Source organism: Somniosus microcephalus, unplaced genomic scaffold, assembly GCF_052327205.1.
Source record: "Somniosus microcephalus isolate GS21.2 unplaced genomic scaffold, FLI_Smic_1.0 unresolved_chr4, whole genome shotgun sequence".
In the NCBI taxonomy this organism is placed as follows: Eukaryota; Metazoa; Chordata; class Chondrichthyes; order Squaliformes; family Somniosidae; genus Somniosus; species Somniosus microcephalus.
Genome location: NW_028225182.1, coordinates 18,304,491 through 18,317,262, shown reverse-complemented (window position 1 = coordinate 18,317,262; position 12,772 = coordinate 18,304,491). Strand labels below are relative to the sequence as shown.

The window sequence follows — 12,772 nt, the reverse complement described above, 5'->3', positions numbered from 1 at the left end:
CCCCCGCTGCTGCCAACACCGCTCCCGGCGGTTCTCGTGGCAATGGCGGCATCCTGGAAGCTTCACACGCTTCTCCTGCGCTGCTGCCAATGCCACTCTCGGTGGTCCTCGTGGCAATGGCGGCGCCTCGCGGGTTTCTGTGTGTCTCCCTCTCTCCGACGCTGCTCGGCACCTGAACACCGACTGCTCCCTGTGCGCTCTGCCCTCTCTCTCTCTCCGTCGACACTGCTCGGCCCTTTGCTGTGCCGCTCGGTCGGGCTCCAGCCCGCCGCTGTCCGGGAAGGGTCTGCGCACTACCTGTTGCCAGCCCGTTTCGCTGGACCACCTCGACTGGAAAGCCAAGCCTGGCTCTCGACAGCCTCCCCCGCAATTCTCGAGTCTCTGCTGGATGACTGGGCGGTTGCCCGTGGTCGACGCCCGAGTCTCTGGCCTTGACCTCCAATCCACTGATCTCCAGGAACAAATCCCCGGGAGGTGATGCAGAGTTGCAGGTAGGTTCGAACTTGCCTCATCGCCAATGTTGTGTCCGTGTATAATAAGACAGAGACTGCGGAGAACGGTACAACAGGTGTTTACTCAACGTGGCTCACACTGCAACTGAACTGTACAGATCACTACTCAGTGCTATATACAGGTGTGGTCACTGCCGGTACTGCAGTATACATGAGCTGTAAAACATAGTTCACCCCTTAAAGGTATATACATTACACTACTTATCTAAAATGGTTCCCGTTCGTTATCCTCGTCGCCAATGTTGTATCTATGCTTGAATGTGTTCAATCAAGCATGTAGATACGTCGAATTAAATCATAGTTATGCAGACAGGCTTCTAACTGTGATCTTTACTTTATTGGTAAAATGGCTGACTGCAGCTTTCCCGGGTAATTCACATAATGCAATTCCCATTACATTAGCATATTAACTGTTGTTAAACTCGCACATTACATTACTATATTGACTGGTGTCAAACTCGCAATCAATACACGACAGACATTCCAGCATAAAATCTTAAGTCATTTAAGTGATTTCAATTGATTGCCGTGGGGAATTCAACAGTGCCCTGTGGAGGAGCAACTTTTGGATTTCTGCGTTTAACTGCGCACCAGCATACTCCAGAAGTTGCTGTCAGATTCACAATTGAAATGAGGGCAAAGGCTGAGAGTTTTGCTGTCATTAGAATCACAAATTCGGGTCCATTACAACAACGTGGGACTTCAGAAGCTAGAATCATTGAATCATACAATAGTACAGCACAGAAGGAAGCCATTTTGACCACCTAGTCTGCGCTGGAAACTATTTGAATTCTACTCAAATGCTGTGACTCTTGCTCTTTCCCTCCAGTGTCGTGAGTACAATAGGCTTTCAATTCATACAGGGAAAAGGACACAATCAAATATCGAGTGAGTTCACTATCAGGATACTCCCGTTACAATGCCTGTGCAATTGATCAGTGATACGAAGAACGGTACCAGGTAGGCACGGGATTAAATTGAAAATGCAGATTCATTGTTTGTAATAAAACCATTACATGAGCTGTATGTAATAATAAACGGTGATTCAAACTTAGAATTCTAATTTAACAATTCACAAACAGTGAAATAACAGATATGGGAAACGGTGGAAAGTGAGGCAGCTGAACCAGATTGGAACATCGATGCTTTTGTCATTTATCTGTTTGGATGATTTGTACAACTAAACAAAAAACTGTAGAAATTGGCGAAATTACAGCAAAGTGCCCACTTTTGATTAAGAGAGTAAGAAACCTGGCTGGTTTCATAGTCTGACAGAACTCCGAGATCTTAATAAGATTTGTGAATATGAATTTTGAGGGCCATAAAAGCCACAGTAATCATTGTTAATGCAGATTCCTTATGTGTAATAAAGCCTTAAGTGAGCTGCATAATAAAGAAACGTGACTCAAGCTTAGCATTCTAATTTAACAATTCAGAACCAGTAACATGACATAAAACGTTGTGAATGGGAGTTCACATCAGTGGAGCAGGGACCGTTATCAAACAAACACAAGAGCAATGCACAGAACAGAAGACCAACAGGAAGAAATGAAGAAAGAAAGTAAAAAAGAAAGAATGAAAGAAAGAAAAAAAGAAAGAAAGAAGTAATGAAAGAAAGAGAGAAAGAAAGAATGAATGAAAGAAAGAATGAAAGAAAGAAAGTAAGAAAGAAAAGACGAAATAATTGAATAGGTGTAGTTCCTTTCATGACCAGAGGTGGCCCCCAGGTGCTTTTCAGACATCGAAGTCGTTTTGAACTGTATTCATTGCTGTAATGTAAGGAAAGTAATAAAATAAAGAGTTGGACACGCAGACTAAGATGCCACGTTCTGTTAATCTCGGGTTACAGAAGTACCAGCTGCAGGTAATAACTTAGCCGGGGCAACAACTGCTGCCAGGGTGGGGTAGTAGATATTTTGTACATCATTAATCGCCCATAGAATCTTGAGCTTGATCAGAAAACCAACAGAAGTTCTACCCCTTTCGGTTAGAATCGGTGATTCGATGGTTGGTGTTGATGCTGGGAGCAATTCTCTGATTGATGTATCGAGAAGATTCCCTTTATTTATAGGAGAGCGAATCCATCCGGTCAGAAAATCGGGGCCCCTGTTGAGTGACTTTAATCACGGTCACTGAACAAACAGATGATGTCAACAAGTTTCACTCCAAGATTTTGAACAACAACAGCGAAATTTCTAATCAGATAAAGCCCCGAAAACCAGGATAAATGATGCACAGTCCTACACACATACAAGTCTGACAATCCTAACAAGAATTTTCACAGATCCCTTTTCATAATAAAGTTTAAGAAACACTGGGAATCATAGAATCATAGAAATTTACAGCATATTCGGCCTATCATATATGTGCTCACCGAAAAAGAGCTACCCAGCATCATCCCACTTACCAGCTCTTGGCCAGTATCCTTTTAGATTACGGCTTTTCAAATGCATATCCAAGTATCTTTTAAATATGTTGTAGGTTTCTGCTTCTACCACTCTTTCAGGCAGTGAGTTCCAGACCCCCATCACTCTCTGCATTGAAAATGTTATCCTCAACTCCACTTTAATCGTTCTACAAATGACTTTCAATCTATACCGCCTGGTCATTCACCTCTCTGCTGAGGGAAATAGTTCCTTCCTATTCACTCTATCTAGGCCGCTCATAAGTTTATATCTTCAATTAAGTCTCCCCTCAGCCTCCTCTGTTGCAAAGAAAACATCCCCAGCCTATCCAATCTTTCATCACAGCAGACCTTGCAACATCCTCGAAATCACCTCTGTACCTGTTCGAGTGCAATCACATCCTTCCTGTAATGTGGGGACCAGAACTGTACGCCATTGTCTAGCTGGGGCCCAACAAGTATTTTATACATTTTAAGCATAACCCCCTTGCTCTTAATGGAACTAAAAGATGATGCGTCCCCTGGACCAGATGGCCTGCATCCCAGAGTCTTAAAATAAGAGGCTGCAGAGATAATGGATGCTTTGGTTGCAATATACCAAACTTTCCTGGACTCTGTAGAGCTCCCAGCGGATTGGAAAACCGCAAATGTATCTACCCTAATAAGAAAGGAGGGAGACAGAAAGCAGGAAATTATAGACCAGTTAGCCTAACATCTGTCGTTGGGAAAATGCTGGAGTCCTTCATTTAAGAAGCAGTAGCAGGGCCTTTGGAAAATCATAATGCAGTCAAGCAGAGTCATCGTGGTGTTATGAAAGGGGAGTCATGTTTAACAAACTTGCTGGAGTTCTTTGAGGAAGTAACGATCAGGGTGGAAAAAGGTGAGCCTGTTGATGTAGTGTATTTGGATTTCCCGAAGGCATTCGATAAGGTGCCACAAAAAAGGTTACTGCATAAAATAAGAGCTCACAGAACTGGGGGTAATATATTAGCATGGATAGCGAATTGGCTAACTAACAGAAAGCAGAGAGTCGGGATAAATGGGCCATTTTCCAGTTGGCAAACTGTAACTAGTGGGGTGCCACAGGAATCGGTGAATCGGTGCTGGGGCCTCAAATATTTACAATCTACATTGATGACTTGGATGAAGGGACCGAGTGTAATGTAGCCAAGTTTGTGGAGGATACAAAGATGGGTGGGAAAGCAAGTTGTGCAGAGGACTCAAAGAACCTGCAGAGAGCTATAGACAGGCTAAATCAGTGAGCAAACATTTGGCAGATGTAGTATAATGTGGGAAAGTGCGAGGTTATACAGTTAGACAGGAAAAATAAAAAAGCAAATTATTATTTAAATGGATAGAGATTACAAAATGCTACAGTTCAGAGGGACCTGGGGGTCCTTGTGCATGAAACACAAATACTTAGCACGCAGGTACAGCAAATAATCAAAAAGGCTAATGGAACGTTGGCCTTTATTTCAAAGGGGTTGGAGTATAAAAGCATAGAAGTCCTGCTAGAACTGTACATGGTATTGGTGAGACCACACCTTGAGTACTGCGCACAGTTTTGGTCTCCTTAATTAAGGAAGGATGTACTTGCATTGGAGGCAGTTCAGAGACGATTAACTAAGTTAATTCCAGAGATGAATGTTTCGTCTTATGAGGAAAGGTTGAGCAGGCTGGGCGTATTCTCGCTGGAATTTAGAAGAATGAGAGGCGATTTCATTGAAATGTGTAATATACGGAGGGGCACGACAAGGTAGATGCAGAGAGGATGTTTCCCCTCGTGGGGAAACCTAGAATGCGGGGGCACCGTTTTAGAATAAAGGGTCACCATTTTAGAACTGAGATGAGGAGGAATTTCTCTCAGAGGGTCGTAAATTTGTGGAATTCTCTGTCCCAGACAACTGTGGAGGCTGCGTCTTTAAATATATTTAAGGTGGAGATAGACACATTTTTGCAAGACAAGGAAGTGAAAGGTTATGGGGAGCGGTCGGGGAAGAGGCTTTAAGCCCAAGATCAGCCATGACCTTGTTGAATGGCGGATCAGGCTCGAGGGGCCAAGTGGTCTATTCCTGCTCCTATGTTTTATGTTCTTATGTTCTGATACTCTATACCTCGAATAATAAAGGAAAATATCCCATCTGCCGTCGTAACCAACTTATCTACCTGTCGTGCTACCTGCAGGGATCTGTGGACATGCACTCCAGGGTCTTTCTGTTCCTCTACACTTCTCAGTATCCTGCCATTGATTATGTATTACATAGAAACATAGAAACATAGAAGATAGAAGCAGGAGTAGGCCATTTGGCCCTTCGAGCCTGCTCCGCCATTCAATGAGATCATGGCTGATCATTCAAATTCAGTACCCTGTCCCTGCCTTCTCCCCATATCCCTTGATCACTTTAGCCTTAAGAAATATATCCAACTCTTTCTAGAATATATTTAATGAACTGGCCTCCACCGCCATTTGTGGCAGAGAATTCCACAGGTTCACCACTCTCTGGGTGAAGAAATTCCTCCTCATTTCAGTCTTAAATGTCATACCCTTTATCCTTAGACTATGACCCCTGGTTCTGGACTCCCCGACCATCAGGAACATCCTTCCAGCATCTAGTCTGTCTAGGCCTGACAGAATTTTATAGGTTTCGATGAGATCCCCTCTCAATCTTCTAACCTCCAGTGAGTATAAGCCCAATCGACACAATTTCTCCTCATATGTCATTCCTGCCATCCCAGGTATCAACCTGGTGAATCTTCGCTGCACCCCTTCCATGGCAAGATCGTCCTTCCTCAGATAAGGCGACCAAAACTGCACACAATACTCAAGGTGCGGTCTCACCAAGGCCCTGTACAACTGCAGCAAGAAATCCTTGTTCCTGTACTCGAACCCTCTTGCTACGAAGGCCAACATACCATTTGCCCTCTTAACCGCCTGCTGCACCTGCATGCTTACCTTCAGCGGCTGCTGCACAAGAACACCCAGGTCTCTTTGCACTTCCCCTTCTCCCAATCTATTGCCATTCAAATAATAATGTGCCTTCCTGTTTTTGCCATCAAAGTGGATAACCTCACATTTATCCACATTATAGTGCATTTGCCATGTTTCTGTCCAATCCCCTAACCTGTCCAAATCGTACTGGAGTTTCGTGACATCCTCCTCGCAGCATACCCTCCCACCCAGCTTTGTGTCGTCTGCAAATTTGGAGATATTACATCCAATTCCCTCGTCCAGATCATTAATATATATTGTGAAGAGCTGGGGTCCTAGGACCGAACCTTGCCGTACCCCACTAGTCACTGCCTGCCACTTGGAAAATGGCCCATTTATTCCAACTTTTTGCTTTCTGTCCGCCAACCAGTTTTCTATCCAAGTCAATACCTTGCCCCCAATCCCATGTGCCTTAATTTTGCACGCTAATCTCTTATGCGGGACCTTATCAAAAGCCTTCTGAAAGTCCTTGCCTTGCTCGCAATCCCAAAATTCATTACCTCACACCTCCCCGAATTGAATTCCATTTGCCACTTTACTGCTCACCTGACCACTCCATTTATATTTTAGAAAATTGAAACATAAACATAGAAGATAGGAGCAGGAGTAGGCCATTCGGCCCCTCGAGCCTGCTCCACCATTCAATGAGATCATGGCTGATCATCCAAATTCAGTACCCTGTTCCTGCCTTCTCCCCATATCCCTTGATCCCTTTAGCCTTAAGAAATATATCCAAATCCTTCTTGAATATATTTAATGAATTGGCCTCTACTGCCTTCTTTGGTAGAGAATTCCACAGGTTCACCACTCTCTGGGTGAAGAAATTCCTCCTCATCTCTGTCCTAAATGGCTTACCCTTTATCCTTGGACTGTGACCCCTGGTTCTGGACTCCCCGACAATCGGAATATCCTTCCTGCATCTGGTCTGTCTAGTCCTGTTAGAATTTTATATATTTCGATGAGATCCCCTCTCATTCTTCTTAACTCCGGCGAATACAAGCCCAATCGACCCAATCCCTCCTCATACGTCAATCCTGCCATCCTAGGTATCAGCCTGGTGAATCTTCGCTGCACTCCTTCCATGGCAAGAACATCCTTCCTCAGATAAGGCGACCAAAACTGCACACAATACTCAAGATGTGGTCTCACCAAGGCCCTGTACAACTGCAGCAAGACATCCTAGTTATTGTACTCAAACCCTCCTGCTACGAAGGCCAACATACCATTTGCCTTCCTAACCGCCTGCTGCACCTGCATGCTTACTTTCAGCAAGTGGTGCACAAGGACGCCCAGGTCTCGTTGCACTTCCCCTTCTCCCAATTTATAAGCATTTAGATAATTCTCTGCCTTCCTGTTTTTGACACCAAAGTGGATAACCTCACATTTATCCACGTTATATTGCCTCTGCCATGCTTCTGCCCAATCACCCAACCTGTCCAAATCATACTGGAGTTTCTCAGCATTCTTCTCACAGCACACACGACCGCCCAGCTTTGTGTTGTCTGCAAACTTGGAGATATTACATCTAGTTCCCTCGTCCAAACCATGAATATATATTGTGAATAGCTTGGGTCCAAGGACCGATCCCTGCAGTACCCCATTAGTCAATGCCTGCCACTTGGAAACAGAGCCATTTCTTCCAACTCTTTGCTTTCTGCCTGCCAACCAGTTCTCTATCCAAGTCAATACCTTGCCCCCAATCCCATGTGCCTTAATTTTACACGCTAATCTCTTATGCGGGACCTTATCGAAAGCCTTTTGAAAATCCAAATACACCACATCCACTGGTTCTCCCTTATCTATTTTACCAGTTACATCCTCAAAAAATTCCAGTAGATTAGTCAAGCACGATTTACCTTTTGTAAATCCGTGTTGACTTTGTCCAATCTGGTCACTTTTTTCCAAGTGCTCTGCTATTACATCCTTTATAATGGACTCTAGCATGTTCCCCACTACCGATGTCAGGCTTACCGGTCTGTAATTCCCCGTTTTCTCTCTACCACCCTTTTTGAACAGTGGGGTAACATTAGCTACCCGCCAATCCATGGGTCCTGTTCCAGAGTCTATCAAATTCTGGAAGTTCACCAGCAATGCATCTACTATTTCTATGGTCACTTCCTTAAGCACCCTAGGATGTAGATTATCAGGCCCTGGGGATTTATCGGCCCTCAATCCCATCAATTTCCCTAACACTATTTTCCTCCAAATACTGATTTCTATCAGTTCCTCCCTGTCATTGGACCTTATGTTCCCCGATCTCTTTGGTAGGTTATTTGTGTCCTCTTTTGTGAAGACAGAACCAAAGTATGTATTTAATTGGTGTGCCATTTCTTTGATCCCCATTTAAACTACCCCTGATTCTGACTGCAAGGGACCTACGCTTGACTTTACCAATCTTTTTTCCTTCACCTATCTATAAATGCTTTTACAGTCAGTGTTTATGTTCCCTGAAAGCTTACTCTCATACTCTATTTCCCCCCTCTTAGTTAATCCCTTTGTCCTGCTTTGCTGAATCCTAAACTGCTCCCAATCCTCAGGTTTACTGCTTTTTCTGGCCAATTTATATGTCCTCTCCTTGGATCTTGTTATCCCTAATTTCCCTTGTTTGCCACGGTTGAGTCACCTTTTTTGTTTTATTGTTATGCCCAACTGGGATGAACACATTCTGTAGTTCATCCATGCGATCTTTGAATGTTTGCCATTGCCCATCCACCGTCAACCCTTTGAGTGACATTCCCCAATCAATCCTACCCAACTCGCACCTCATACCATCGTAGTCTCCTTTATTTAAATTCAGGACCCTAGACTCTGAGTCAACTATTTCACTCGCCATCTTAATGAAGAATTCTATCATAATATGATCGCTCTGACCCAAGGGGCCTCGCACAACAAGATTGCTACTTAATCCTTTCTCATTATGTAAGAAATCACACAACACCAGGTTATAGTCCAACAGCTTTATTTGAAATCACAAGCTTTCGGAGCACTGCTCCTTCTTCACCTGAAGAAGGAGCAGCGCTCCGAAAGCTTGTGATTTCAAATAAAGCTGTTGGACTATAACCTGGTGTTGTGTGATTTCTTACATTTGTCCACCCCAGTCCAACTCCGGCATCTCCACACCTTTCTCATTATATAATACCCAGTCTAAGATAGCCTGACCTCTAGTTGGTATCTCGACATATTGGTCCAGGAAACCATCCCGTGTACACTCCAGAAATTCCTCCTCCACAGTATTGTTACTAATTTGGTTAGCCCAATCTATATGTCGATTAAAGTCACCCATGATAACTGCCTTGCCCTTATTGCACGCTTCTCTAATTTCCCGTTTAATGCCATCCCCGACCTCCGCATTACTGTTTGGAGGTCTATATACCACTCCCACTAATGTTTTCTGCCCCTTGGTATTTTTCAGTTCTACCCATACAGATTGCACATCATCAGAGCTAATATCCTTCCTTTCAATAGTGTTAATCCCGTCTTTAACCAGCAATGTTACCCCACCTACTTTTCCTTTTTGCCTATCTTTCCTGAATATTGAATACCCCTGAATGGTGAGTTCACAGCCTTGGCCACCCTGGAGCCATGTTTCCGTAATCCCAAACATATCATATATGTTTACCTCCATTGTGCAGCGAATTCATCTACCTTATTACGAATGCTCTTCGCATTAAGACACAAAGCCTTCAGGCTTGTTTTTTTTAACGCTCTTTGATCTTTTAGAATTATTATTTACTGTGGCCATGTTTGATTTAAACCCTTGATTTCTCTGCCTTCCACTTTTGTTTTGCTCCTTCCTGTCTTTTGCTTTTATCCTTGTTTCCCTTTCCTCTGCCTCCCCTCTCAGGTTCCCAATCCCCTCCAGTCTACAGCTTTCTTCTTCACTTTTAACCACAAGGCTAATTTCTCTATCGCCTGCAACCTTCTTAATCATCGATGGTTAAATTATTGGTAAGTACCACAAAATCAAAAGACTGAGTACTGAGCACGGTGGCATAGTGGTTAGCACTGTTGCCTCACAGCGCCAGGGACCCGGGTTCGAATCCGGCCTCGGGCGACTGCCTGTGTGGAGTTTGCATATTCTCCCTGTGTTTGCGTGGGTTTCCTCCGGTTTCCTCCCACAGTCCAAAGATGTGTGGGTTAGGTTGATTGGCTATGATAAATTGATCCTTAGTGTTAGGGGGATTAAATGCGTGGGGTTACAGGGATAGGGTGGGATATGTGTTGGTGTAGGGGTTATGGGGATCGGGTGGGATATGTGTCGGTGCAGGCTCGATGGGCCAAAATGGCCTCTATCTGCACTGTGGGGTTTCTGTTTCTGTGATTCTGTGGAACGCCACTGGAAACAGCCTTCCAGTCACAAAAACACACGTCGATCTTTTAGTTTGGTTCCTGCCACTGAGCCAATTTTGGACCCACCTTACCAATTTCCCTTGGCTCCCATGGGCTTTTACATTTCTGACCAGTCTGCCATGTATGACCTTGTCAAAATTCTTGCTAAATACCATGTAAACAACCGGGATGCTCCAGAGTCATGAAACAAAACCCTATCAAACATTCCGCCTTTTGGTGGTCAAAGCTAACAAAGCACATTAGCAAAAAACAAAACACAGGAAACCTATGAAATGAAAAATAATACTCTTCCCAGGATCCAGCACGCCCCCCAACTACTGCCGTGCACCTTCCACAGAGTGTTTCCAACATTTTACATAGATACATAGATACATAGAAGATAGGAGCAGGAGTAGGCCATTCGGCCCTTCGTGCCTGCTCCGCCATTCGATGAGATCATGGCTGATCTTTTAATTCAGTATCCCGTCCCCGCCTTCTCTCCGTAACCCTTAACCCCTTTTGCCCGTAGAAATATATCTAATTCCCTCTTAAATATATTTAATGAGCTGGCGTACACTGCCCTCTGTGGCAATGAGTTCCACAGGTTCACCACTCTCTGAGTGAAGAAATTCCCCCTCATCTCTGTCCTAAATGGTTTAGCCCTTATCCTTAAATTATGTCCTCTAGTTCTGTTCTCACCCGCCAAGGGAAACATTCCTTCTGCATCCAGTCTGTCTAGACCTGTCAGAATTTTATACACTTCTATGAGGTCCCCTCTCAATCTTCTAAACTCCAGTGTGTACATCCCTAAACTACATAGTCTCTCCTCATAGGTCATTCCCGCCATTCCTGGTATCAGCCTGGTGAATCGCCGCTGCACCCCCTCCATGGCAAGAACATCCTTCCTCAGATGAGGCGACCAAAACTGTACACAGTACTCGAGGTGTGGTCTCACCAGTGCCCTGTACAGCTGCAGCAAGGTATCCCTGTTCCTGTATTCTAACCCTTTTGCTATGAAGGCCAGCATACCGTTTGCCTTCTTGACCGCCTGTTGCACCTGCATGCTCGCCTTCAGTGACTGGTGTACAAGAACACCCAGGTCTCTCTGTACTTCCCCCTCTCCCAATCTATTGCCATTTAAATAATAATTTGCCCTCCCGTTCCTGCACCCAAGGTGGATAACTTCGCACTTGTCCACATTATAGTGCATCTGCCATTTATCCGCCCAATCGCCCAGTCTGTCCAAATCGCTCTGGAGCTTCCTGGTCTCTTCCTCTGAGCCCACCCCCCCTCCTAGTTTAGTGTCGTCTGCAAATTTGGAAATGCTGCATCCGACTCCCTGATCCAGGTCATTAATGTAAATTGTGAACAGCTGGGGGCCCAGGACAGATCCCTGTGGTACCCCACTTGTTACTGCCTGCCATTCAGAAAATGAGCCGTTTATTCCAACTCTCTGTTTTCTATCTGACAGCCAGTTCCCTATCCACGCCAAAACTTTCCCCTTTATCCCATGAGCCTCAATTTTCCATGCTAATCTTTTATGTGGGACCTTATCGAAGGCCTTTTGGAAGTCCAGGTACACCACATCTACTGGCTCTCCCCCATCTATTCTACCAGTTACTCCCTCAAAAAATACCAATTTTCTGGTATTATTTCAGATTTCCAGCATCCACAGTGCTTTGCTTCTGTGTTCGGAATGAATCAGCCCTAGTCTGAGCATTTATTGTGGACTCACTGTTTAATGAGGTCATTGACCTGCGGACAAATGTATTCAAGTTGCTCATACCAATCAGTATAGTTAAGTTGTGCAGTAAAAAGATGGAAAAAAATGAGTAATTAAACAATAAAAAAAGTAAGTCAGAAAGAAAGGATCTTAAACCTATCGCCGTAAAAAGCACGATGCACACGGCGAAGAGGAAAGCCGGCGCACGGTGCTCCTGGTGCTGGTGGTCTTTCCCTTTGATTTGTCCACTGTTAACTCTTCTAACTCGTCCACACACACAGGAATATTCGGGTGCTTTCCAGCTGCCGACTCAAGCAGTTCACCTACTCAGCACGACTGATCACCACAGCACTGACCATCCTCAACAGCCGCCTTGACCCGCTGACCTATGCCATCACACACGACACCTTCAAGTGGAAAAGGTTCTTCTTTGCGGAGGAGGCTCTGTCTAATGCCAGCCTTCGAAGGAAAGGCACATCGAACAGCCAGACTTGGCTGTTTGCAGTTGGAGCGATTGTTCACCGAGATCTCAGGAGTTGTCAGTTTGCAGTCACAGGACCGTAATTTCAGAGACTGGTCACCGACATCTCAAGACTGGGCTGTATCTGGTCACTCAGATCCTAGGAATGGACTGTTTCTGATTACTGAGGTCGTATGACTGGAGTTTTTGGTCACTTATATCCCAGGACTGGGCTGTATCTGGTCACTGACATCACAGGATTGGGCTGTACCTGGTCACTGAGATAACAGGACTGAGCTGTTTCTGGTCAATGTGATCACAGGACTGGGCTGTATCTGGTCACTGAGAACACAGA

At 44.6% G+C, this 12,772-nt stretch overlaps 1 pseudogene; it reads left to right on the top strand.

Annotated features, from left to right (window-relative positions):
* LOC147089991 (lysophosphatidic acid receptor 6-like) overlaps positions 1 to 12,521 on the top strand; it is a 56,234-nt pseudogene extending 43,713 nt beyond the window's left edge.
* Positions 12,522 to 12,772: the final 251 nt, after the last annotated feature.